Here is a 27837-nt window from a genome sequence, read left to right on the forward strand (position 1 = left end):
TGTAGACCAGGCTGGCCTGGAACTCAGAAATCTGCCTGCCTCTGGCTCCCAAGTGCTGGGATTAAAGGCGTGCGCCACCACTGCCCGGCTAAATGGGTTTTCTTAAGTTGTGATTCTACTTAGAGAAGAGCCTCGCTATATGGTCAAGGTACTTGTAAATATATTTTGAGTCTGAGTCCTACTTCTGGGAGCATGGGACTGAGAGGAAGAACCAGACCCAATAGAACTACATCCCAAGTCCCACTGCCTCTTTTGATATAAAGTAAATCAGGAGCAGGTTAGTAAGTGAATGCCTAGCATTTACAGCAGTGGGTGATCAGTTTAGGGATTGCAGTCTTGGTCTTGTAGTCATCTTCTGTGTGTTTTCACTATTAGGGCGCCTCAAACTGGTAGCTTAATAATAGACATACTCTTTAGAATGAGAATATTATTTTTTTAACTGATACCAAGTTTACATATCAAAATGTTTTTTAGACTTCTGATTATTATGATATAATAGTGAATAGAAATGTTTTATATCCTGCTTTATTCTTAAAGTATCCACAGGGGTAGGAGGTATTGGCTATTTCATTCTGGCAGTTTCCTTGGTGTGATATTGATGTCTCTCTTGAGTATATAAAATCCTGAGTGAATAAAAGATGAGTTTGTGCTCCAATATGAGATTGCCAGTTTTGAATCAAATATTTACTGTGCCAACTTTGACTGCATGATTAAGTTTCATCTATGTACACCTATAGTCAAATAGTGGATGGAGTTTGGAGACTCTTGGAAAAATAAGAGGAAGGATTGCAGGCACTGAAGGGGATAGGAACTCCACAGGAAGACCAACAGAGTCAACTAACCTGGACCCTCGCGTCTCTCAGAGTCTGAACCACCAACCAAAGAACATATTCTGGCTGGACCTAGGCCTACCTGCTCATATGTATCTGGTGTGCGGCTTGACCTTCATGTGGGTCCCAAACAACTGGAAAGGGAGCTATCCTAAAAGCTGTTGCTTGCACGTGGGATATGTTCTTCTAGCTGGACTGCCTTCTCTGACCTCAGTGGGAGAGGAAATGCCTGACCCCACAGATTCTTGAAGTGCCAGGGAATGGGGGATACTCAGTTGGGGGGAATTACCTGCTAAAAGAAAGGGGATGGGTGAATGGGGGTTGTGGAGGAAGGATTGTGGGAGGGCATGAAAAGGGGAAGGGGGAGATCAGTGAGCAGGATATAAACTGAACAAGTAAAAACTAAAAAAAATGTTTCACCTGAGCACATGAGTAGGTTTTGCTCAGTTGAGTCATATCAAATTGACAATACTATTTTGACCTACAGAACATCAATTTCATATTATATAATCTAGTATGTGATAATTATTTCAAAAGGCCTTTTTTGTGGCAAGTATAGAAACCAATGAAGACACCATATTCTGTCAAAGAACTCTTATCATATTTTTAATTGGGGCATCAGCTCTATAGAATTTCCTCATGAAGTGTTAAGGGAAGGCTGTGAAAAAAATCACTTCAATGGATTTTTTAAAATCTGTTTTCTGGTGTTGTCCTTCTAGTTGACAGACTGATGAGGAGCCTCTAAGCTCTGCTTCCTTCCTTTTTCCCACTCTCTGTTGTCTATCTTTTCCTGCAAGAGGAGTTACTATTTTTATCTTTTGTCTGATGAATGCCCAGGAGACCAGTGGTACTGTGTGAGAGATCTGCTGCTGGGAGTCTGAGCAGGCATTAGACTACACTGGGTTTGTGAACGTGAGCACAGCCCTCTTGAGCGAGAAGCAAATGTTCAAATCCCAAGATGAAGCCTGATGTTGGCTTGCCTTGACCCAGCTGCCATGGTCTTTGTTGGCCAGTGAAGCTGATGTTGGGCAGTGAAGTGACTAGATTCCTTTGATGATCATCTGAGCGTGTGTGTCTGTGTGTGTGTACTCCCAAAGCTGACACTAGGTTTTATTCCTTGATTGCTCTCTTTCCCATTTATTGAAGAGATTGCCAACGTAGTCAACCTAGTCAGCTTGTTTGGGATTCCCCTGTCTCTGCCTCCTGAGTGATGGGCTTACAGATAGACCACACCTTTCTGGGTTATATGCAGGTCTTAGAGATATGAACTCTAGTCTTTAATGTTTGTATGTCAAGTACTGATCCCCAGATCGATACCTGAGAATGTGTCATAAAAATCCATTAAAACACCAGTGACATGTTTCTGCTGCCTCGTACATAACACTATAATAACAAAGACTGCACAAGAGGCAATTGACTTGGAGCCCTTAAGTACAGTGGGAACTTGACAGTAGGCTGGATCTGCTGTTTAATGCTAGTTTTGCAAGTGTCCTCAGGTCCTCTTCTGTGTGTTGATGTTTCCCTGGCTTCCTTCTTCATGCCAGTGTATTGGTAGAATAAAGGTTGGATTATACCAGCCTTGACCTCTTTGTAGGGTCCACCTTGTTCAGTCTTATGGAGAGCTGAGGTAAATCTTTGGCTTTGTTGTAGCCCTCACATAAAACTAGAGTGCGGAGTCAGGGTTATTCTGAAGTACCTTTACTTTTCCACCCCGAAAAATAAGTGAATAGCCAGGTATAGTAGCACACAATTGCAATCCCAGTATAGGAGGATCAGAACTTTGAGGCTAGCCTAAGCTATATAGCAGGTTTGAGATTAGCCTGGGTTACATGAGACCCTGGAGAAAAATAATTGTGCAGAGGGTGGCAGGAAAGCCACAGTGACTTTGCCTTCATGTCTTTGTCACGTTGTGCTGTCATGCTGCAGCAGTAGAGGGGCTGCTGACACTGGGAGCATATCAAACACTGTAAATGTCACAGCAAGCTCCAGTACTCTGTATCTGGCATGCAGAGATCTTGGCCTTTGGTGGCTGTTGATGGATATGATTACAATTGTATAATGACTGCAATAGTCAAATGTATTATCTGACCGCCAATGGATAGGCTTCGACCTTGGAACAGTCCACATGAAAGGAACCCAGGGGGCACATATTGAACTTGAGGCCAGGAAGTGCTTGTCCATTCCTTCAGTTGGTTCATGCAATTTGTGTCTGCATGAACCTAGTACTGTCTCCTGAAATGTGCAGTACATAAAACATCACTAGTATTGCACAGAATGCAGTGGTCTAGAGCTGACTTGGGCAAGGCTTTAGGCTCTACTGGGTGAGCTTCACTGTGGTTTGTCTTTGGACCTTGGGGCTATAGGATTATGTCAGCTCCTTCTGGTGATCTCATTTATAGTCTGGTTTCCTTTGTTGACAGGTGCTATGAAGGGGTTAATTGTGATGGCTTAACAAACCACAGCATGTGTGAGAGATACATACATATATATGCATGCTGCAGTGAGTTGTTGCTTTGAAGTTAAAGATGAAGTTTCCAGGTCTTTTGGTTTTTTTGTTAAATGTTTTTGCATGAAGTGAACTCTGTCATTGTTTCATAGCTTCTGAACTATAATAGATAAGGATTAAAAAACAAACAAAAAGGAACTGTGATCTTTGTTCTCTTGAAATAGGACAAGGAACAGTAGCTTAGAATTTCCTAGTATTAGTGCCATAGGACCCTCCTTACCTTAAGGTTCATAAGATATTTGTTTGCAGAAGGGGATAGGAACAAGGATTCTGTAGAATTATACAAAAAAAGGGTATGGGGATGCTGAGCCTTTACTCCCGGGGTCTGAACTCAAGAGTCCTACATGCAAAGCCCATTGATTGCTTGGGTTCTTACTAATTTCCTAGTATTCCTTCATGACCATGGTCTTTATAAGTGAAAGGGTTCTCAAGGATGAATTCTCCAGTCTAGGGCCTTTGCCTTATGGGTTTTTGTGTTGAATATCCAGGGCAGGGTGTCAAGCAGTTCTTAAAGCCAGACCCACACATTGCCTGTTGCTGTTTTCACTGTTACTGTGCTCTGGAAAGCAGCGGCTGCCGTGAGCTCACATCCAACTATTTGCCAACGTGGCTGTTTTTTCCATTTTAGGAATGGGATATGAGATTCACAGGCCTATCCATACTTCTCAAATGGACATGTTGGCACCAGGCACAGGCCATTACAAACATCAACTCTGTGATGGCACAGGAATCTGTCCAGCTTACTGTAAATTTGCTGGATGGCTGTATTTCTATGACGATGGGTGTCTCTGCTTCCAGCCCCAGCATCTGGTTTTTCTATTTCCTTTTTTGATGAAGCTGGGGGTGTTAGGAGCCTTGTTCTTCATTCCTCTTTGTAGCCCCATTGGCTTTTTGGGACCAGTTCCTGCTTTTCCTCTATTTGCCAGTTTATGTGTCTCTTAAAGGATCATTACAAGGGAACTGCAGCTCACAATACACATGACTAGAGAAATAATAGTGATGCTTTCTTGTGGGGCCCTAGCACTAGTATTTCAGAGTAATTTGGCATTAAAGCCTAAGGGTGGCACCAACAGTGGCTAACTAATGTAAGTTGAATTTAAAGATTGGGGCTTAAATACCTATTGTGCTGTCTTGAGAACCTTGAACGGGAATTGTCTTAACTCTGAAATAAGACTTGCACAAGTAATGAAAAGAATAGGGGTTGCCTTATCAAGAAGTGGCATACACACCAGTAAGTTAAGATGAAGCCTCTTTGCCCTGCAGTTCCCTCAAACTTTAACTCACTCATTCTCAGCTCGTAGCAGGCTATTTCAGTAGCATACAATAGCAAGGTTTCACCCAATCTTGTAGGATACCTGTTAGTTGCTTTTCCTTTATATTAAATACTTTTCTCTTTCCTGGAACAAAAATACCTGACCAAAGGAAGAATTTATTTAGGCTCACAGTTGGAAATGCAGTCCATTAAGTAGTCCATTACGTCCATGTAGTGCATACAGGCATGATGTGAGATGGCTGATTAGACTGTAACCACTGTTAAGCAAAGAGTCATGAATGGTTGCACAAGCTTTCTCTTTATTCAGTCCCGAGTACCAGCTCATGAGATGGTGTTGTCTACAGCTAGCCAAACCCTTCTGGAAATGCTCTCCTAGACACTCCCAGAGGGATGTCTCCTAGGTGATTCCAGGTGCTGGTAAGTTGACAATTAAGATTAATAATTATCACATCCTTCCTGTACATGTTTTAGATGTAAGTATTGATAGAACCTACACAAATAAAAGAAGGCTCTTGTTAAGGGGCAAAGTGTTACATATAAAAGCATGATGCATAGCCTCCGTGCTTTTTCCTTTGTCTATAACATTTTTCTCACAAAAGGCAACAGTTTGTTATGTTACAATATACTTTTAATCTTACTGCCATCAGATGCTATAAATGGACCATTAATGGTTTATATCGGGCTACTTTGTTAGGATAAATTGTGATATTGAATTGAATGAAGAAAAACAGTCAGCAAGCTTTAAGTTTGTTAGTAGTAATTCTTGAAACCAGTTGTTCTACTGTGATTGGGGTCATTAATATAATAGGTGGGTCAGCTGTAGATGTCTTTGCATTTCAGAGGCTCGTTAGCACTGGCAGTTGCAAGTAGATTTTGTTATGTGTATTTACTTTACTTAATCTCATCCTTAAGAAAATATCCAATGGTCTCCTTTACATTCTAGGTTAACTTTGGGAATTTTGAAGAGCAATGAGGGAATCTTTGGACTACAAATGGTGTGTGTGAATATGTGCACATTTGCCATTGTGTGTGGAGGCCAGAGGTTTATGGTTGCATATCTATCACCCTTGATCCTTCTTTTGAGACAATCTCTCACTGAACCTGGAATAATAAATTTGAGTAGACTTCCTGGCCAACAAACCCCTGGAATCTTTGTTTCTGCTCTCCAGAGTTGGGGTGATAGACACACATTGCTGATCGGGCCTTTTATATAAGTGTTAGGAATCTGGAGGTCCTCATATTTGCTGTGCACTAAGTCATCCTCTCAGTGGGTCACCTTTTTGGCCCTTGTCATGTATATTCAGGTAGTCAATATTGTTAGCACTGTGTAACTGCTGTCTCCATTAATCCCTCAAAGCTACAGGCAAATTAGACCAGGAAACCTAAACACAGAAAGTTTAGGACTTTGTCTAGGGTGTCCACAGAGTATAGCTAGGATGGAGTGTTGTTCTTATTTGTGGCCCTAGCAATGAGGGAAAGCAGAAGAGGGGCTCTTGACTTGGTCCAAGAAGATTGGTGTTCAGAATTGAGGATGGCTATATTTGAGGAACTGGAGCTTTGCTGGTTCCTTGCAGGGCAAGGAGAGTAGGGGGTCTGGTTTGTGGTTAGGAGTTTGCTGAGGAGGACTGGTACACTTGTGAAGGAAGGCACTGTGTTCTCTGTGTGTGTGGGGGGGGGATGTCTAGGGAGTGTGGCTTATTGGCTGTGCTGACTGAAGGATGGAAGGCTCCTTTAGTTAGCTTTGAAGTATCATAACTTAGAAAAGGTCTATGTTATCTTACAGTTCTATATCCTAACACATGAATTGGGACTTGTTTGCTTTGGACTGCTGATGTGTGGATTCCTGACAGCAATGTGGGAAATACATGATGGAGCAATTGCTGATGCTGTGAACCTTAAAGTGAGCAGAAAGAGACTAGGTGGCGTCCCACAGCTCCCTTGGAGCATGCTTCCCATGACTTCCAGTAATTCCTATCACCTTTGAATACTACCATTCTTTTATGATATAAATCTTATTGACTGGAGAACTGGTTCAGTGGTTAAGAACACTCACTGGCTGTTCTTCTAGAGATCCTGAGTTCAATTCTGAGCAAGTAAATCTTAAAAACAAACAAACTATAAACCTGAAACATAAAGTGCAATCAGGATTCATATGGCAGCCAAGGGTTAGGTATAAAGGCAGTTCAAATTTTGTACTCTAAGTTAGAGAGTCATTTAATTGTTAAAATCATGCTTGGAAAATGGACATAAATATTTTTTTTCATTCTTAGTCACACCAAACATGGGTAACTTTGAAGTTAGACATGTAAGAGTCCTTTGGGTTAGAACTGAGTTCTCCATAGCATGAGAAGCCAAGTTGTAGTTGTTGAGAAGAGAGGGAGGGATGGAAACTTAGATGAGCCTGTTGGGATTGCACAGGGGGAAAAAAAGGTTGAACAAACAGATGCCCTCAAAGATATACTTAACTCTGGATTAGAAAGCTAGCCAGAGCTACAATTCAGCTTTATGATGTGTTTTTGTGTTTGTACAGTCTTTGTTAGGTACACATGGAACAAGGGCAGCCAGTAAATGCCTTGGTTTTAAATGAACCTGACTTCAATGGAGCTTTATTTATAGGATTCATTTTGAAGGCCCAAAACAACTAGGGAAAGGCTTTCCTCTTTTTAGAATTTTTAGGTAATCATTAGAACTTAAAATTATGTGTAGTCACTGTTTGCATCCTTCTGAATGTTCCTAAATATTGTAATGTTCTCAATGTATACAACTGACTCTATTCCTGTAGCTATAGTGTGTGATTTTGAGTATTTTGTGAACATACTGTGTGTGTATGTGTGTGTATTTTGAATGAACATGCATTTTTTATCTTTGATTTTATTTTTATTTTTTAATTTTTTGTTTTTTTCGAGACAGGGTTTCTCTTGTGTAGCCCTGGCTGTCCTGGAACTCACTTTGTAGACCAGGGTGGCCTCAAACTCAGAAACCCCCCTGCCTCTGCCTCCCAAGTGCTCGGATTAAAGGCATGCACCACCACCGCCCGGCTGAACTTGCATTTGTAATTCCATTGAACATTGGGTTATCTGGGGAAAATGGTTCATGTGTTAATTTATATTACATTTATAGAAGATAAGAATGCTGTATGCTAACATGTTCCTGAGTCAACATGAACTCTGATTACAAGACTACAAAAAGAGACTCATATTTTACTAACACAGAAGCATTTGCTTATATTCAAATAGCTAGAAATACAGAAGTAAAATTATAGAAAAGGTTCTCCCAGTCTTAACTCTGTAATTAATTTTTATTAATACTTCTGACATTTCAGTGAGCAGATCATGCTAGTATTCAAGAATTAAACACATTTAAAACAGGAAAATTTCATTATGTGGCTATGCCTTTTTTGTATGACTGTAATCCCTATTTGAAATGTAAGCTTTGTTGTTCAATAGCTCTACATTTAGGCTGCGTGTGGTTCTTGAGTGAATGCTCTGTTTGTAGCATGCACTTTTGATAATGACTGAATCCTTGTGCACAGTTTGAGCTTTAGCTATGCTTGTTCTTGTGCTTCTGTGACTGTTAGAGGACATGCTGACTGTGCACTATAGTTTTCTTGAACGTGTGGGGATTGTTTGCAGGCCCACTGGTTTTCTGAGAACAGTCCTTGTGTTATTTTGAAGTTCTTCAAAGGAGAAGTTAGAACCCTGGGATACACATTTCTGTGTTTATAGCAAAAGAGTTTTTTTTTTTTTTTTTTTTTTTTTTTTTTTTTTTTGTGTGTGTGTGTGTGTGTGTGTGAGAGAGAGAGAGAGACACTTCCTTTGTTTTATTGGCTCATGATGATATTCCTAGCCCATGAGCTCAGCTTCTAACTCAAGATGAACAGGTGAAAAAGAAATTTTAAGCAGTCATCCATTTGCCCTTGTTGGCATGGCTCAAATCAACTAGGTGTATGGAAGGTTTAGGCAAATCAGTGGTATTTTTTGTTTCTATAATGTATCACTTATTTTTCAAACACATCAGGAGCTTAATGCTTCTGTCAATAAGATATACAGGTAAGCCTGGCATGCTGGCACATGCCTTTAATCCCAGGGAGGCAGAGGCAGGTGGGTTTCTGAGTTCGAGGCCAGCCTGGTCTACAAAGTGAGTTCCAGGACAGCCAGGGCTGCATAGAGAAACCCTGTCTCAAAAAAAAAAAAAAAAAAAAAACAACAAAAAAAAAAGATATACAGGTAAGAAACTTCTTGTTGTTTTTTTATTAAATTCAGGAATGGAGTAATACAGATTTACAAATGATTTTAATAAAAAAAAAGTGCCCCTGCCTATGGTGGTAAATTAACCTAATAGAATCATTTTTAATGACATGCCTAGAATCCTGTTGCTTGAACTGGCATACCTTACCCAACTTGAACCTTGTCATTCATGGGTGGTTTTGTGTGTGTGTGTGTGTCCTGATGTAGGACAGAAGGAGGGGTTATGAGAGTAAGTGTGATCAGTGATCCATGAAGAATGGCTGCTGGTCATGGCTGAGGGTTTCCTCCTGGCTTAGAGTTGGGATGGGGTTTGGTGTACTGTTTCCCATTTCTGAATGGAGATCGGTGCAGATATGGGGACTGAGTGAAGGAGGAGAGGCTGCAGAGTTGCTGGTTATAGTCTCTGAGTTCTCAGGATGTGGAATAGATGTGAATCACAGCACCAAACACTTGGCACCAGGGACATGGAAGTTTCTAGGTGATACCTTTACCATGGGGAGGTAATCCAAATGGTAGAGGCAGAATGGGCAAAGGACATTGGCTTTTTGCCACCTTCCTTCTAAATTTGGGGTTGTGAAAGTGCCCTGTGTACATTGAAGGCACCCCAGATGTAGATGTGCACTGCATCTGTTCACTGCATTCTTGAGGAGGGAGAGCAGTCCTGACTCCTCTGCTACTCTAATGAGAAATTTTTGTATTTATAAGTCAGGTTACTGAAGACTAGATAGTTCTTCAGATGAGCGTGTGTGATGGGAACATTTACGTTTGGTGCGACCCAAGTTTTCTTCATTTCTTTCTCAGGTTGATACCTAACATGTGAAAGCTTGTCACATTAATTTGTACTCATGCCTTATGTTAAATTCGCTGGAAATGGTTATCTTGCTGTTGACTATTTATGAAAGTTTAATCCTTCCAAGTATGTGAACATACTGTTACTGGATACCATCCTCAACATGTTAGAGCATTGGGTTTGAGATCACATTACTGCATGCCTAAAACATTTGAGGTTTTTCCTAGCTCAGAGAATTTTGTGAATATATTTCTGGCTGCTTGAAGGGAAATGCTGATTGAGAAAGGTTCTAAAAATGTTGGGTGACTGTGTCACTAATTGGAATACATGTGAGTTTTGTGGTGATTCTTTTAAAAGGGACTGCAGTGGGAGTAAATATACACTAGTATGTTTGCTGCAACAGTCAATCAGTTGACCAAGTACTCTTAACTTTGTACAGATTTACACAGTGTACTCAGCTCTTCATTCTGTACTGTTTCAAGATGGGGACTTAAAGAGAGTCATAATAAACCCAAATGTTAGAAACAACAGACACATACTGGAGTGTGTGTGGCAAGCAAGGTAGGGCTATTTTGCTTCTAAGAAACACAGCATCAAATTATTACAATAAGATGTTTGTTCTCATTCCATAGAATAATCAGGATTTCTTATACTCTCAGTGTGATTTCAGGTTTTGTGCAGAGAAGGCAATTGAACATAAAAACTCACTCATTTGGGTGATGGTGGCGAGCATTATACCTGAACAGATTGTGGCATTTCTATTTTTCCCCTGAGGTTATAGAAAGTTCTTCTTTGCAGTGGTCAGGACATGAGTATCTTGTTTAAATGAGAATGAATCAGCAAGCATTCTGTGCATGAAACACCAAACTTTTAAAGGAACACCACCATGTCCCCAAAGGATTAATAACAAAGTTCTTTGAAAAAATTTGGGTTGAGAAACTTAGATCTGGTTATCCCTGATCATCATCCTCTCTTTAGGGTTTATCAGTAATGTAAACCTCTTGAAGGCTAAGTATTTTTCATGTCCTGTATATTGAGTTATTGGTTACACTTGAGGCTGTATAGTGTTTGAACCTCCTGTATTGTACTAGGCATTGCTTAGTGCTTCTACTCAACCTTTTGTTGTTTAGATTGGTGTGTGTGTGTTTCCTGCATGCACTCATGTGTCCTGCATGCATGTTTCTTGGATCTGTTGGAATTGGGTTTTTGAATGATTGTGAGACACTATGTTGGTGCTGGGAATCAAACCCAGTTCATCTGAAAGAGCAACAAATGCTCTTAACCTCTGAGCTATTTAGCTCCTAACATTTGTTATTTTGCCAGCTATTATACAGTGGTATCTAAACCATGAAATGACCTTGACATTTTTTTCCCATCAAAAAATATTTTTATGTTTGAGTGTTTTGTCTGCATGTATGCTTGTGCTCCTGGTGGTATCTACTGGAGTTAGAGATACTTGTGAACTGCCAATGTAGATGCTGATTCATAGATGCCAACAACCTTGAATATAGTTATAAGTTCCATCTTTTTTTGAAACTGCTTGTTTTGATGAAAAGTGGTATAAAATGTAGGAAGGTTGCTAAGAAAAATCCAAGTATATAGGAGACATTGTGTTTCTACCTACACTCAGTCACTCACTCACTCATTCACTCACTCACTCACTCAGTGGGTAGGTGTAGTATAGATGTAGACAGGTCAGCTAGTGTGTCAGTCAGATCTGTCCTTTGGTTGGAGATATCTTTATTTGTTGAGTTATTTGCTGGTTCCTGAAATGAACTTCTGATTCATAATAGTTTCTAGTTTTCAGTAAAATACCAATCAAACCTGTTGATTTAACTTTTTTGTTTTGTTTTTATCTTTTATGTAATGCTCTGGTGACATTTGGGGTGGGAGCAGAGCCTTTAAAGGGTATAGATGATGCTGAGGTCTAGGGTACTATTTAAACCTTAGTCTGAATTCACAGTGGCTCTTTCTAGGAGACCAGGACTGGGACAAGTCACTTCAAGCTAGCCTGTGACTGTGCAGCAGGAGAGGGAGCCCGAGGGAACAGGTGTTAAGTGCTAAGCCATTCTTTACTGAATTTTCAGGAACTCTTCAGGCTATCAGCTCAGAGACCATCAAGCCCTAACACAGTCCTTTGGTCGTCAGCATTTTGGCTGCTTACTTCACAGTGAATATTTTGGTCCCCATTTTTTTTTCTCTTGGATCTGTCTTCATGGGAGAATTCTATTGCTTCTCTAGACTTCAGGGCTATCTTGAGAGAAGGATTTTGGCACAGATTTCTCTGAAGGATCCAAGCTGTGGGCAGCTGTTGAATTTCTTAAGTGCTGAATTTAGTTGGAATTCTCCTTGATGCTTTTATTCTAGTATCCATGCTTTCCCAAAGCCAGAGGCAGCAGCAGCAGCCTTGTTCATTAGAAGTAATTACTGAAGCCCTTAGAGGCTAAGCTTTGAGCAGTACCCATCTATCTAATTTGATTTCCATGTTATAAGTTTTCAAGATGTAGAATTTCATGCAATATCAGTGGTATAGAAGTGTGGGGGCATTAGAGTGACGGAAAGGGTTTTCTCCAAGGAGAAAGGATCAACTGTACAATTTGTATTTTAAAGATAGGGTGAATGATTTTTATGGAATACTTAGTGAGGAATTTTTATTNAATTCTTAATTTTGTTTAGTTTTTCTGCTTTTTTTGATAAATCCAGATCTGGCAAATCAAGATTTTATATAATGTAATAAAAGCACTACCCAGCACATGCCCGTAGATAGACTTGGTGACATCTTTTGTGCATTCTGTACTCTTGGATCACCTGAGGAAGTCGTTGCTACTGTTGCGTTTTACTGAAGATCTGGAGATCCTGGCTTTAGAATCTGAGCTCATAATCCTATTTCACTGTTCACTTTTTATCATTTCTATCATAGATGTGTTTCTTGTCCTCAACATAAGGCACATTTTCATAGTTCATAAAGCTGGACCAGCATTTACTTATCAATGGATGAGACTTTATTATTTTGAGACCTGTACGTCTCCCTGGAATTTGCATTCCTGGGAGCAAAATAGGGGTAAATAAAAATCTTATTGGTATCTCTCTTGTGCTTCATTATGGCTCCTGAAACTTTTTTCCTCAAACTGATATTTTTTTCTGTAAAATATTACAAGAAATGTTACAGATGCCAAATATTGTATAAATGAGGAAAAGGGTTTGGTTTCTAGTTAGCATTTTTTTTTTTTTAACTGTAAAGGAAATGAGTTGTGCCTTTCAAAGAAAACCTCCTCCTCCCCAATATGAATTCACAGCAACATGCTAAGACCAGCTTGTTTGGAAGTTTATTGGACATAGTTCACAATGGAGTGTTAGGTATTTGTGCCCTAGTGAAGAATCAGAGGGATCCTGATAGTGAGTGCCCGTGGCCTTTAAGAAAGCTTAAGTATGAGCAGAGGTCCTAGATAATAGGGAGTGTGCAATCACAGAAATGATTTAACTGTTTTATTCTTGGTATCATAAGCACAGTACATGCCTGTATTCTCATTCTGTGCCTGTTTTAGACCCAGTTCAGAAGTGATTCAGTTGTGACTTTATAATACAATATGGACTTTGTGTTAGTGTCCTGTTGCTGTGAAGAGACACTATGACCTTGGCAACTGTTATGAAAGAAAGCATTTAATTGGGACTTGCTTACAGTTGCAGAGATGTAGTCCATTACCATGATGGCTGGTAGCCTGGCAGCACTCTGGCAGACATGGTACTGGAGAAATAACTGAGAGTTCTACATCCAGAACCATAGGCAACAGGAAGAGACTCTGGGCTTGGCATGGGAGTTTTGAAACCTCACAGTCCATCTTTAATAACACACTTCCTCCAAAAGGCCACACCTCTTAATCCTTTTAATTTTTCCAAATAGTGCTACTCCCTGGTGACTAAGCATTCAAATATATGAGCCTGTGGGGGCCATTCTTATTCAAGACACCACAGACTTCTACTTTTAGCTTTGCAAAAACTGGCTTTGTGTTTGGCCTGCTAAACTCTTTGTAACGTTCCTTGGCATCACTTAATTCCCATTCTCTCCTAGAGATACTTGAGAACTAGGTTGCAACTTAGAATGAAGTGTTGAAAAGGGCCAGTGCAAAGTCGGAATGCTGTAGGATGCCTGGTCCTATATACTTTGTGCTAGCAGAAGTACGTAGAGAGATCCCCTGGATTGAGAATAGCAAGACCATTTCTGTTAGGATGTTGTAGTTTTAATGAAAATGGCTCCCATAGGCTGATATATTTGAGTGCTTGGTCCACAGTTGGTAGAAATGTTTGATTAGGATTAGAAGGTGTGGCCTTGCTGGAAGAGGTGTCTTATTTTGAGGTCAAGATGTGAGGTTTCAAAAACCTATGCCGTTTCTAGTTAGGATCTAAGCTCACAGCTACCACCCTATTGCATGCTTATCTGCCTTCCTGCCTGCTGCCATGCTCCCCACCAAGATGGACATGGATTCTGACCCTCTAAGAACTGTAAGCCTCAATAAACCTTTCCGTTCATAAGTTGTCTTGGTCATGGTGTCTTCACAGCAACAGGAAAGTAATTAATACAAAATATCTTGCCTTTTATCTCATTTGAGAACAAAAATATCCTCATGGTCTATGGGACCCTTAAAGAGGCTTTGTCAATTAACTAAGCAAATTGATTTTCATAGTTACAGGGCAGTTAGAAGTGTTTGCTACATACATGACAAAGGAATAGAGCATGCCCCTTTCCATTTAGAAATGGCAATTAAGTACATTTTATTGTAGTTACAGTTTAAGGGCTAATGGGAGATTATCAACTTTGGGTCATGCAGCTAGTACTGTTGGTAATTAAAATTCGCTAACAAATGTATTATGCTATATGTCTCAGTTTTGCTTAATATTCTTCCCATGGTGTTTCTTGGAGAGACATTTGACCAAGACACCCCTAGGAACTGGAGTATGTCTAGTGTAGCAATTGCTAGTACATCTTGTCTTTTTGTGACTATAGACTTATACAGTCAGTCATTTTTCCAGCTCAAATATAGTTAAATGTCAGTGCTTCAGAAACTGTACAATCATGTTATCAGAGTTGTGATGCCTGAAGCCAAGTAAGATGGTGATTCTTGGTTGTATAGAGTTGCCTATTGTAGGATTATTAAAAGCACCTGTTTCTTCCCCCTTTATATTATTTCTCCACTTATTTACCCTTCCCCTTTCCTACTTCTCTTCCCTTCTTTCTGGCCATTGTGAGGTGAACAGTTCTATGATGCCCTCTGAAAGCCTTCTCAACAATGCTGTCTTACCCCAGCCCCATAGCAGTGAATCGAGTGACGAAGGGTTGAAACCCCTAAAACCATGACCCAGAATAAATCATCTGAGTTTTTCTTCTTAGGTATTTTGTCACCATGCTCTAGACCTGGATAACACAAGGGAATTCATTTGGCATCTTTCACTTTCATTCTCTGTCATTGAATTCTGAATGAATCACGCAAAGCTAGAGAGGGAGAGGGCGAGAGAATGACTCTGAAGTCAGAAGCAGGAGTGGAAACCTTCATTCCACGTTTTCCCTGGTGGAAGCAGGATCAACTGTTTTCTTGCTGTTTATCAGGTCACACATCCAAGGTGAAGCACACTACCTTTGATTTTCTTTTTTGGTAAGAGTGGTGTGTTCTCATTTTCTACTTGGTGTTGTGTGGCTGAGTGGGAGTGGGAAGGGGCTGGTACCTCTGCCATGTGTCTTGTCTGGTTGCAATGTGACCCACAGAGACCCACTCTGGAGCTTTGGCCACCTCCCATTTCCATGACTTGTTCTGAACTGACAACCCACATCTTATGGAAGAGGACAGCTTCGAGACAGGGAAACATTTGATTCAGGCTTTCTACTTCCACTGGATGTTTGAGCCGTTATTCAGCTTTGGCAATTACAGACACAGCCTTTGTGTATGGCACAACACTCCCTCCCACCAAAGCTCTGCATTGCTTTTAGAGGTTCAGTAATGTGACTTAACTTATCTTCAACGTAAAATGTATTAAAATTTAATGTTCAAATTGATGGGTATATGTTATGGTATTTGATTTTTCTTGGTTGATCCCCTCCCAAGAGATAAGATGTTTTAAGGGAGAAAGCTTAGATGACCCTCCACACGCCCCCCCCCCTCCATTCCTAAGGATCAAAGTGAATTTTGAAAGCTCTTCTATGTGTAATAAAATAATCAGGAAAGCATTATTTTAGCTAGGCTGTCAAAGTGGAATGCTTGTGACTCTCACACAGTCTTTGATGGGCATGGTCAATGCTAATGCTGGTTTTGCTCCCTTGAGAAATGTGGAGTGTATAGAGGTTGGGAATGATAGACAGCTCTTGCCTTCTCCCTACCTCAGTTCCCCTAGTCCTGTAGTTCTGCCATCTTTAATTCTTTGTCCACAGCTCCTGTCGGGAGGTTTGTGATGCCTCTTAGTCCTCCTGGTTCTGTCTTTAGCCTTTGGGTTGTGGCTGCGATGGCTTGTTACCTAGACTGGTGCTCTAGGCTACAGGATTTCTGTTTGTGTATGTGTGCACGTGTGTGTACACGTGCTGGTGTATATAGCCTTAGGAGCTGACTCATGTGAAAAGGAACCAAAAAATGGTTCCTGTTTTTTGCCCTGGAGCCCATGGAGCTTCAGATCTGATCCTGTAATGTCACCTTTTTTTTTTTTTTTTTTTTCCTGAGAAACTTTAAAGTTATCAAAACTAGAACTTTGACATATGCTAGCCATTTTTATGTGGAGTAAATTTACTAAGACTTAAACACTGCTTGGTGTGGGCTGTTTTTATTGTTGAAATAGGATAGGAACGTGTGACTGCGTAGGAGCTATAGGCAGGCAAAAGTGCAAAGAACTAGCCCAAAGTCCTGTGGTAGAATATAGTTAATTTCCCCAAATGCTCAATAATTGCTCTCTAGTCCTAGATTAGTGGCCTCACAGTTCAGCTTTGGCAGGGGAATGAATGTAGGAAACAGTTGGGACGAGGTGGAAATTAAGAGAGATCATGGGTCAAAAAGGAGCTTCATAATCCACAAAAGTATAATCAAAGCTTAAACTAAAAAAATCACACACTTGGCATTATATGTACCAAATCTTGATGTATGCTTAGGTAATAGAATGTTCAGTAAATAAGCAGTCTGCATTTATTTCAGAAATAGCAAATGTTTGTATTATTTTATTTAGTCACAAAGAATATTAAATAGTGACTTGGCCAAATAACGTGTTACAGCACAAAGCACCTGGAAGTAAAAAAATGCTTATCCCGCAAGGCTGTATGCTACAGTGCACAGTGCACTATGAATAATGTATCCTCAGCATGTCTGTCAGTGCTCCTGAAGTCCTTAAGGAGATGAATGGGCAGTGTTGGCCAGCTACACAGTTAGTAGAACATTAAGGCTCTATGAACAGTCAATGAGAAATGGGTTGGGCCACTTGGGCATAAACTACACCATGTGGCTTCTGCTGTCAAAGTATCTCGTGACATACATTTCAAACAATCAGTCTTCCCTGCTGGGAGGAGTCTTCAAGGAAAGTATTTTTTTACTCTTTTGTAGGTGTGTTTTGTGGTCTCTGTTGGCCTATATATTCCTGCTAGTAGACTTTTAACTGGTATTGTGCAGAAGACGGAACACTGAGTGAGAAGTTGCTTATTGGGTAAAGGCATTCTAGGTGTTTCCTTTTTGCCCAGTAAACCCTCATTAATGGCATCAGCACTCCCTGCTGTGCTGGGTCAGAGGTGGTGTGGGATACAGGTGTGTTCACAGTGAGAAAGGCTACATGCTTTGTACTGTGCCAGAGCAGGAAGGACGGCACTGATCATCTTCAGAGTCTTGGAGGCCTGCTTGTTTCTTAGAGTAAAACCAGTACAGCTAGAAAAGGATAAAGTCCTCACTGACCGGACAGTGGGGACTTAAGGGACGATACATGAGAGATGAAGCAGCACTGAGTGCTCCTTCACTGAGCAGCAGTCTTTTCACAGGCACTGGGTAGCTTCCACTTGAAGGCGTCCTGTATGTTTCTGATGCCATTTGATACATATGCAGTTTTTGGCTTCTCAGATTCATTCAGGAGATACAATTTTTGGCTTAGATTTCAGTGTCCCCAAGACACACACTAAAGGAGCCCAAGGTATTTTAGTCCATGGTCATTGCCTATGGAAAGCACCTGTTTGTTCCAGCCTGGCAGATAGAAATGGTTAATTTGTTTTATTCGTTCACTACTTTTAGGAGAATGGTAACCTTCTCTTGTTGTTTGTACTTACTAACTAATCAGCGGTATAGCAAGGCAGTAACAGGAGAACTTTTCAATTAAAAAGAAAAAGTCCCTTTGCAACCTTTTTAAATCAGAGCAAAACAAATCCTAGCTGTGTCTTATTCTGTCTGGTATTGTTCTAGAACCTTGGGGGATGTAAAGGCAAGCAGTACTGTGTTGTGAATGCCATTTCCCAAATTGGGTCAGTATTAGAATTCTTAAATTGGCAATAGCTGTTGACAGCAGGACTTACAGTTTTTCAAATATCCTGTAATAGAAGACAACAAAAAGTCAAAATGGGCCTTCTTTTAAGGCCTGAATTATGTCAGCCTGTTTGATGGTGACAGACAAGAGCTAAAGAAGAGTTGGAGCTGTATTTCAAGTTTCAGGGTATGCTGGCAAGAGTCTCTCTCTTAGAGCCTCAGTTTACTTATGCATAAGATGAAGATGTTGAAAGGAGACCATGCCTGTGAGGTACTGAGCCAGATCTACTTGGATACTAAATCTTAAAACCTTGAGTTGCTGTCGCAGCCACAGTCCCCAAACCATCCTTGAGATTTGGAAGTACTTGACAGAGAATTAGAAAGATTATATTTATTAGATGAAAAATGTACATTTTAGGGATGAGGTTATACCTTAATGGTAGAGCACTTGCCTAACCCTAGGACCAGTTCTTACTGCCAGCAAGTAAATTAAATAAGTAAAATAATGCATATCATAAGGGTTTTGTTTCACCCATGAAACAGCAAAAGGTGCTTATATAGAAAATTTTTTCAAAAATGTTATTCCTTGAAACAAGACTTAAAGATATTAAATCTTGGGAAAACTCAAAAAAAATTATTTTAACCCTACCCCCAAAAGAGTGTGTGTGTGTGTGTGTGTGTGTGCTTGTTAGTGTGAGTGGTGCATGTTTATGAAGCTGTGTGGAGGAGAGAAAAAGTAAGGAAGAGAAACTGGCTTATTTTTCTTTCTTAGAAGGTTAGATCCTGGATCATGAAAGCCTAACATGATAGCTGAGGCAGGTCACCCACCATGCATTTTGTGAGGACCTTTTCTAGGGTCCTCAATGCTTTTATCTGTAGACAGCCCTTTGTTTCTAGCTTTGGCAGACAAATACTCCCCCCTCCCCCAACCTAATCTGGAATATAAAAGTAAGACATGTCCACTAATGATTCTGAGTTGCCTAGAGTAGTAAGTACAGCTCATGAATATTTAAGTAGATTATCCAGGGGTAGTGTGCTGGTATTTAGAGTGAATCTTCCCCATTAATCATGGTACAGAATCAATTCAGTGATCAGTTAGGATGACTTGAGGACTGTGCTCTGGTTGTATAAGTTGCTGCAATAATCTGCTGCAACCCCTTGACCTTGTGTTTAGAGTCCTTCATTTGCATACATTCATTGGTATTTGATGGCATTGATATGCTCACTTGTTTCTGGTTTTATGCATGACTTCTGGTAGACACACTAAGATGAATTTGACTAGGCATACTTGCTGCAGAAATGGAAAAGTAGGGAACTTTTACCATACATTTGGGTGAAATAATTGCTCAGAGCATTCTGAGGGTAGAAGATATTAAAGCATGTTTCATAGTGATATCCTCTGTGAATGTTGGGTACCAGCAAGACACAAATGGCTGTGACTCACACACTCAGGATGCAGAAACAAATGTAATGAAACTATAACCTGTTAGACTGCTTGGTAAAACTTCTTTGAGATGGATACCAGTTTTGTTTTTATTACTTACACAAGTACTTTAAAAAGTGGTACATGTTGGGTGTGGTGGTGCATGCCTTTAATCCTAGCCTAGAGAAAGAGAGAGATCTGAGTTTGAGCCCAGCCTGCTCTACTGAACTAATGAAACAAATTTATTTCTTTCTTTTACCTTTTTTCTTTTGAGACTTCCTCTTCGATTGGAGAGATGACTAGCCATTAAAGGCTATGCTCACAACCAAAAATATTAGAGAATGCCTCTCTATGTATTCTTGGCTATCTTAGGATTAAAGACCTGTGCCACCATGTCCACCTTGAAACAATTTTTTTTTCTGTAAGCTTAAAAAAACCTTAGGAATAATAATTATGCTTTCACTCTACTGCTTCAAGTCTACTCTAATAATTTTAATAATTATTAAGTAGTTTAAACAATATTTAATAATTATTAAAAGTATTGCTAGTTTTTCTGTGTACTTGCATATAATTGAACTTTAAATTCTGAGAAACATGGTTTAGTTCCTCTGCCTTCCTTCCCTACCTTGCTTTCATCCTTTCACTTTCTTCTTTCTTCACATATATAGGTCTTGCTTTTAGCCTAAGCTGGCTTCTAACTTAATGGAAGTCTTCCTGTCTAAGTCTCTCAGGTGAAACACCATGCCTGGTTCTTTCTCATCCTTTTTTTTTTTTAATTGTTCACACATGTGGCATATAAACACGTGGTTTTAATAAACAAAGTCCCAGATATACAAGTGAAAAAAATCCAAACAGTTGACACAGGCCTAACTGATAGTTACTTTATGTACAGCTGTATGTATAAGTTCAAAAAAAGCTATCGTTATTTGTATGTGCAAAAGTTTATACACAGGTCTGTACATAAGGGTCTATACATTTGTTATTTTTTCAGAATCCTTAAGTGTTACCTCTAGAAGATACCAACACTTTATTCACATATTTTATAAAAGACTTCCAGGACTACAATCTTGTGTCCCTTGTATATGAAGCATGTAGGCTTATTCGATTATTTAATAGTCTTCTGTCATAATATAGATCATGGTAGGTAAGTGGATCCCCTAAACATCTTCACACAGTGTGCTCCAATGTAAAAGACCATTACAAAGATGGGGAATGAAACTCAAGACCAGGGTGCCACCACAGGTCCAGGTATGAGTGAGCCAGCCTGCCCTCTTCACTGTCTATATTCCAGTTCATCTACACTGGTGACTTTGGTGGGCATGGAGAGCAGAGGCTGCTGTAGCACATCTGAGCCAAACCATTTGGCAAGGCCCACAGGGGAGCTGCTCCTTTGGCTGGTAGGATGCTTCAGCAGGGAGTGCATGTGTGGAAGGCCCCACTAGCTGGGTACATTCTGAGGAGTCTGATCGCTGATAGCTGCTGCCTGGGAACTAAAGTGTGGAAGATGCAGAACTGAGCGCTGTAGCTGCTGCTGCATCACTGCCAAATGCAGAGAGGTCCCAGGACGAGGGTTTAGGAGAGGGTGATTAGCAGCAGAGACCAAAGGGTACAAGGACTAACTCAGGAGTGGGCCAGATAGCCCCTTTAAAGGAGCCATGTCTATCCTAGGAGGAAGCACACCAGCTTTAGCAAATTTGGAAGATGCTCTGGATGTACCCCTTGGGCTATCAACCTTTGGACTAATCCTGGGTGAATCTGGTGTGCAGGTCGAACAATAGGAACATGAGGGACTAGGGGAACTTGGTGGGTAGGGCGGAGAGAAGGTGTTCCTGGGACTGGGGATGCCAAGGTAGGTGTTTTCCTCCCAGCTACTTTAGGTCAATAATCTTGTTCTTTGGTGTAATGGTTGGTCTGGGAGAGTGGGGTGGAGCATGAAAACCGCTGTAATGTTGAAAGCTTAGGATTTGTCATAGGGGAAGAGTCTTGATAGGTACTGGTTATGGAATCGGATGACAGCAGGTTTTTTTCTCTCTCTCTCCCGTGTGTGTGTTTGTGTGTGTGTGTGTGTGTGTGTGTGTGTGTTTCGAGACAGGGTTTCTCTGTATAGCCCTGGCTGTCCTGGAACTCAGTCTGTAGACCAGGCTGGCCTTGAACTCAGAAATCCACCTGCCTCTGCCTCCCAAGTGCTGGGATCAAAGGTGTGCACCACCACTGCCTGACTGCCAGCAGGTTCTCTTTGCTGGCCTTCTGAGTATCCTCTTTACCATCACCAGGAACCACTGTTCTAGGTGCTGTTTCCTCCTCGCTTTTCTCTCTGCTTTCATACATCTTCTGGATCACTAGAGTAGGGGTGAAGGAAGGAGAAAACATGCTTGTGATGGAGGCAGCAGGAGCTGGGGAAGAGGAATTTCCTTTGTGCATGGGTGCTGGTGACTTTGACATTCTCTGCTGCCTGTTTCTGAACCCATCTCTGGTTCTGTCCACTTGTGGTTTGTTAAAACCGGCTAGTAGGCTAGTAGAAGGGTGCTGTCTGTACTGCATGTGGTAGGGCTAGCCCCTCCAAAGCAGCTTGTTGCAATTCTAGCTGGCTCCTCTGGGTTGTGACAGGACTCCTAGGCTTGTGCATGTCTTAGAATGGATCTCCAAATAGTTGCTGGGGTCCAGATGGGAAACCAATTGGTGATGGTATCCTTGGATGAAGGTAGTTTGCTGAGACTGCTTGAGTTTAAAACACCTGTGACATTGGAGGAGAGGTTGTTCTTTGGCTCAATAAAGATGCAGTAGGCTCCAAGCTCCCCATAAGGCCACTGAGAAGATTGGAAGAAGCAGGTCTCTGAACCGGTTGACCCAGAAGTTCCTTAGGATGTCAGAAGTTCTTTAGGATGTTTTTAGAAACAGGCTGGCCTAGAATCTCAGGAGGGACCAACAAGTGGCTTTCAAGGTTTCGACTGACTTTGGGCTGGGTAGGCAAAGTCCCACTTGCCTTCGTGGTGTTCACTAGTTTGTTGAATGCAGTCATATTCCCATCTCTCTTGAGCTGTTGATTGCTAGTCACAGCACTCAGGGTCTCCTCTAAATGTTCACCCATGAAGGAAGTTGAATTCTTCATTTGCTGGTCTACCTTCAAGCCCTGCAGCCTTGCTTCTACCTCTTCCATTGAAAGTACAACTCCTGAATGTGAGCTCTCCTTAAGCTTTTCTTTATTTGTAGAAAGACTAGAAAGAAGAGGTTTTAAATCTACTTTGGCTTTCTGTAGCATTTCTAAAATGTCCACTCTATTTTCAGCACGGTCTACTGATGGTATAGGAACAAAATAATTCCCCGAGTTCTGGCCAGGAGAGAGGACGACTTGCTCCAAACCTGCCAGTCTCTCAAGTTTTTCATGGAATGTAGATCCAAGGCTGCTGGATCTGCTCCCTGAGCGGCTTGGGTTAGAGAACCACCTACTAAAGCGGCTGGCAGAGACTGATCCTTCCCCCAGAACATCTTCTATTATCGAAGCCAAACATGGCACCTTATCAAGGTTAAAGAATTCATTAAAGTCAAATTCTCCTGGGGACTACTCAGGTAGGATGACATTCCTTGGAACTTCCTGATCAGCAGAAGGCTCCTGGGTCAGAATGTCTTCCACCCTGTCCTCTTCCACCCCTCCATTGCTCCATCACCTTGTTCTTTTTCTCCCTTTGTGATCCTTTTCTAGAATCTTATTATCAGCTCTGTTTCAGACTGACTGGTAGGTCCAGCTGAAAACCATTCTGGTTCTTCCTCAGTGTATGAATCGTTTCTTCTATGCTCACCAAAGACATGTTTACTATCTCCAAACTCCCTCCTGAAATGCTTGTCCTTGTAGTCCCTCTCTCTGTCTCCATCTCTCAAGTTGTGCAGGTTCTTATCACTAAGACAGTGGTCCTTTTCAAATGCCCAGGCAGAAATTATCCTTCCACTGCCAATCCTTCGTCTACCAAGTAGGCGAAGCCCATCACTGTCTTTCTCCAATGGACTGCCAGAGTGTAGGGAGCTAAGAGCAGCTGTCTCACCGCAGCCACCTCCAAAGCTTCGTCTCTGGATTGAGAACATCTAAGTCATCTTCTTTCACTCACTCTTGTGGGTTTGCTATTTTGTATACCAGAAAAAGTAGATCTGATTCTGTCTCTTTCTTCAGACTTTCCACTGGTGAGCTCTGTCCCAAGGCTGGGTAGAGAGGCATGCCACTTCTCAGGGTCCCAGACACAATCACTGTCATATTTTTTTTCGGAGAGGCATGATGGCCTCTGTTTGGAGTATGGACGTTCTTTTATATCCAAGAGCTCTTCTTTCATATAGCGATGGAGGGATTTGGAGGTGGGCAGTTTCTTCAGGTCAAGGAAAGTATCTCCATTTTCTGTTTCATCCACACTTCTCTTCTTCATGGCTTCTTGGTATATATATATATTTACACCTTTAATTATCTTTAATACAAAGGGAAACCAAAATAGTCGCTGCCACCCACGAGAATTGGCCTGGCAGTGGTGGTGGTGGTGAAGTTTCCTGGAATAGAGGTAGGACTGGTTGGGCTGCTGGAAAGTGCCTGTCACTTGTGAACGGATGGCACCAGCTATTCTACTCCTATTACCCTGGTGTAAGGGGCTGGGAAAGTGAGCGCAACTCTCTCAGCCGGCCACACTTGTGGCCACTGGCCATCTCTGGGAAACTCTGCTCCTTAAACGAACCCCTAGTCCCTCACCCAGACCCCGGGTTAGAGGCTCCTCTGGAAGTAGGGCAGGGACTGTACTTACGGAGGGAGGCGGGCCACAGGCCGCCCACATGCCTCGCCTCTGCTCCCCACCTCCTGCGCGCCCTGCGGCCCATGCCTGCGCTTCTGGGGCAGCCTTGCACTCTGGCCAGGGCCCCACCCTTGCTCTGACCGCCTGCGGCCAGCGTCCCTGCGCCTCTGCCACTGCATCCCCTGGTGCCCGCTCCAATGTCAAATTGTGTCTCTTCTTTTTTGATAGAAGATAATGTTTTATGGTTAAAGGGGCACATATCCAATAGATCTCATATCGCTTACTGCTTTCTCCTCCAGGGGAGAATCTTGTGACATGGGTGGAGGGAATTTCAAACCCATGGAAATCATTTCCAGTCTTAAACAAGCTTAAGTGAGTCAAGGAGAGACTAACAGGCACCTAGTGAAAACTTGAGTGATCAGTTTGCCTGGAAGACACAGCTCCCCTGGGTGTTAGGTGTTGGCCTGATGCTGATGGGATGAGGAAGTGGAACGAGGAAGTGCAGAAGCTGTTGAGTAGATAGTTTCTAGGCTGGTGTGCCAGTTATTTTTCTGTTGCTGAGGTGATATATCATAGGGAAAGCAATTTATAAAAAGTGTTTAATTTGGCTTAAGGTTTCAAAAGGTTAGAGTCCATAATGGGGTTCAGAGGCAGTGACTAAAAAGCTGAGAGCTCATGTCTTGATCTACAGTCATAAGGATGAGAATGCACATGTAAATGAAAACTGGGAATAGCACAAGTCTTTTGAAACCTCAAAGCCTTCCCTCAACACCTCCTCCAACAAGGCTACGCCTCTAATTTTTCCCAATCAGTCCCAGCAAATGGGGACTAAATATTGAACTATATGAGCCTATGGGGTCATTCTTATCCAGACCACCACAGCTAGTGTGCATGCCTATGTGTGTGTAATGCTTGTCTTATCCCTGTGTTTCAACATATGTGTGCTTGAGTGTTTCTAGAGGACTCTCCCATGCTTGCTGTAACATTGACCAGCAAATGAACAAAAAAGCTGAATCTTGTTAAATAAAATTACCCCAATATTGGTGTCTTATAGTAAACCCATCTTGTCTATATCTATGCTGCTTACAAAAAGGATAGTAGTCATGCAACTGTGGTGACTGGAGATGCAAAGAGTGCCACGGGTGTGTTCTTTGTCAGCCTGTGGTGTATTTGAGGGTCTGGAATGCAAGCATTCGTATGCACATGTGAGCAGGTGGGTGCTTGTGCATATGTGCATCTATATGCAAGAGTCCTTCTGCATATTGGCTGAGACATTGAAGCCACCACAGAGAGAGAGGTGACTCTTTAGCCATTTGAAGATGAAGAAGGGTTCAGGTGGATGCAGCCTTTGCCTTGTGAGTGCACTGATGATTCTGGGGTCGATTGTACTTCTTTGTGCAAATGCATGGGGAGGAAATGCTGAGTTACCAACTTGTGGCGGGGTGGAGGGGTGGTCTCTAAATGAATGTATTATTCTTCAACCTTCTAAGAGTCGCTCTGCCTGACACCCACCCCACCCCCACCCCCATAGTTTTAAAAGCAAAGCCCAACTTTACATTGCTGTCTGATTAGTACTCTCTGCTTATTCCACCGAAAGAAAAACTGGTTAGGTTGCAGGCTTGGAGATTATTTGGAACCTGTCATATGACAGGTAGAGATGTTCCTGATCACCCTAAACATTTCAAAAAGGGAACACATTAATGTAATTTTTTTCTTTTAGAGATGATCATAACTGTCCTATCTTGTTTTCTGTCTGAATAGTTGATCTTGGTTGGTAACTAGGTGGGTGTATAGTTGACGGGAAGAATCTGAAAGCAGGTACAGTACCAATAATAACCACTATGGGTGGTGTGGCAACATATCTTTCTCATTTACTGAGATATGCTAGGCAGTAGCCAACCCAGGCCTGGTATCCTAGACTTTATCCCAAAGCAGCTTCATATTGCTTGTCCTCTCAATGCTGTGCTCTTGTCTTAGAGCAGGAAAAACTAAACTGTGTAGCTTTTGCAGAAGCTCAGCTATCTGTGGATGTGAGTGTGGGCCTTGTAGATGTGTGTGTTGTATGTTTGTGCGCTCTCTCTCTCTCTCTCTCTCTCCTCTCTCTCTCTCTCCCTCTCTCTCTCTCTCTCTCTCTCTCTCTCTCTCTCTCTCTCTCTCTCTTGCTCACACACACATACACACACACTCACTCACTTGTTACCATGATGTCTTGAAAACTCAGAGTATTGTGCTGGCAGCGTTTTTGTAATTATTGTGGTGATGATATAGTAGGAGTGAGTTCATTTACCAAGGGGCTGATTGTGGATCAGCAGTGAGCTGTTTTCCATACATGTACCCAGCATCTTGTATGGAGAAGCCCATAGAAATAGATGTTACCCTCATTTGCTTACTTATAAAGTGAGGTTAGGGAGAAACTTACAAACCAGTCAAAGACCACCCAATAAAGCAGTGGACCAGCTAGGTCTCATCCATGCCTCTTTTGCTGTCTACTACATGCTTTTGAGCCACAGTCCTGTCTAACTTCCTGTGAAGTTGTGTGTACACTAAAATTCAAGTGTTTGAAACCACTGGTAAATTTACCATTTAAGGGGCTATTACTGTAAGTAAATCTTTATTTTAAAAGTATCATTTTTAAAGTAACGTTATACGGAATAAATTGCCTTTCATTTCTTTAAGTACTGAATAAGCACTTGGCAGTAATTTATTCTTGTAAACTTTTCCTTTGTTCTCCCTCAGTAGATACTGTGGAAATACTTGTAATGGTAATAATGAAGCCCTTTTCCTTTCACTTGGAGTACTTGCCTGTAAATTGACCCTGCAACCCCATACCGTTGAAACCAGATTCCCTAATTAACCTTAACATGAGTGATCAGAGAAATCATTAATTAATGCATGCGATTACATTCTTGGCACATGGATACTGTTCTAAGTAAGAGGAAGTTGTTTAACTTGTTTTAATATGAATGAGAGTGATTAGCTTTATCCAAGGTCAGGTGAGTCACTGGGAAGAAGATGGTATTTGTAAGGCTAAGATGAGCACAGCCACAAGATTTTTCTGGTTTAAAACAAAAGGTGTTGAGATGATGAGGATGGATGGAGTATAAACAAAAGGGCCTGAGTCATAAAAGAGGATATAAAGCCCCTCCCCTCCTTCCAACCCTGTGTGTGTGTGTGTGTGTGTGTGTGTGTGTGTGTGGTGTGCGATTGAAAGTATGTATTAGGACTCTCTAGGAATAAAGAGTGATAAAATGAGAAAAATTACACACACACACACATACACCCCATAAGATGTATTAGAGTGATTTATAGGTTGTCATCCAGCTAAATCCAACAATGCCTGCCAATAGATAAGAAAGGGCAGAACATCTGGTGGTAGTTCAGTCCACAAAGATGGGATATCCTGGCTGGCTTTCAGTGTTGGAATCCTAAAGAAGTAGGTTCTAGCTGGGCAGTGGTGGTGCACGTCTTTAATCCGAGTACTTGGGAGGCAGAGGCAGGCAGATTTTTGAGTTTGAGGCCAGCCTGGTCTACAGAGTG

At 41.5% G+C, this 27837-nt stretch overlaps 1 protein-coding gene and 1 pseudogene across 6 annotated transcripts in view; one reads left to right on the forward strand and one right to left on the reverse strand.

Moving 5' to 3' along the window:
* Dip2c (disco interacting protein 2 homolog C) overlaps positions 1-27837 on the forward strand; it is a 385770-nt gene that overhangs the window by 90708 nt on the left and 267225 nt on the right. The window lies entirely within an intron of this gene.
* On the reverse strand, positions 20811-23946 carry LOC110307660 (annotated as a pseudogene).

This window comes from Mus caroli, chromosome 13, assembly GCF_900094665.2.
Source record: "Mus caroli chromosome 13, CAROLI_EIJ_v1.1, whole genome shotgun sequence".
NCBI lineage: Eukaryota > Metazoa > Chordata > Mammalia > Rodentia > Muridae > Mus > Mus caroli.